Consider the following 1,226-nt stretch of genomic DNA (forward strand, 5'->3'; position numbering starts at 1 on the left):
GACTGAGGCAAGTCTACGTGTGGTGGAGCTGGAGAGAAACTGGCCAAACTCCGCCAGTCCCGGAGCCCACTTATAAAATAAACACACCGACTCTTATATTATTTAAACTGCTCGGCTATTAGCTCAGGCCTACCATTGTCTAGCTCTTACTCTTACACTAAGCCCAATTTTGTTCATCTATATGTCGCCACGTGTTCCGTGGCTTTACCTGTTGCCTCTCCATGATGCTCCCTGGACGGCAGCTGGTGTCTCCCCTCCCTGTCTTCCTGTCCTTTCCTCTCTCCTCTCTGCTAGTCCCGCCTATACTTCCTGTCTGGCTACTGGCCAATCAGTGTTTTATTTATCAACCAATCATCCACAGTAGCGTGGGGCATCCCGGGAGGGCTCACAGGAGAGGACCATGGTTGTCCTGGGAGGCAGCCAGGGTGGGGAGGGTGGGAAGGTTTCCTTCAAGCTTTTCCCTGCAGGGCATTTAGGCCCACAGAAGAGTGTGAGATTGGTGCCATTGGGCACTCAGGATCCAGCTCAAGGAGCAGGCAGCTCATGCCACCCACACGTGGCCATTGGCTAACCCAAGGGCACTAATGCCCGCAGCTCCTCATATGACTGTCTCAAGGGAGTTAAACGTTTAGGAACTGAGTGAGGTGGGTCCATCAGTGATACCAGCTCATGGGAAGCTGAGGCAGAATGATTGCCGGAACTTGAGCCAGCCTGGGTAAACTGGTGTGTTTTAGAACAGTCAGGGAGTCTTGTAGAACATGAGAACCAGAGTTCAGATCCTCAGGACTCACAAAAATGCAGGCGGGTGTGGGGGCTCTCCTATCATCCCAGCACTTAGGAGGCTTCCCTGGGGGTGGGGGTGGGGGTGGGGGGTGGGGAGAATGGCTAGCTAGATAGGGCAGAATTGGTGAATTCCAGGTTCAGTGACCCGAAGTTGAGTATGATTGAGAAAAACACCCAATATTAACTTTGGGCCTCCACTTATATACACACACATGTGGTAATGTAGCCTCCATGTTTGCCCACACATGCAAACATATACACATACATATATACACACACCACACACATATGCCAACGTTTTTATTTTATACAAATGGCATTCTAAGTAGGCATTGCCTATCTCCTCTTAATACACGGAGAAGCCACACTGCCACCCCGGCCCATCTGCTGTCAATCATAGTGAGAAGCCAGGCTGCCACTGTTATCTGGTAGCACACTGTGTA

This window comes from Peromyscus leucopus, chromosome 10 (genome assembly GCF_004664715.2).
Source record: "Peromyscus leucopus breed LL Stock chromosome 10, UCI_PerLeu_2.1, whole genome shotgun sequence".
Taxonomy (NCBI): domain Eukaryota; kingdom Metazoa; phylum Chordata; class Mammalia; order Rodentia; family Cricetidae; genus Peromyscus; species Peromyscus leucopus.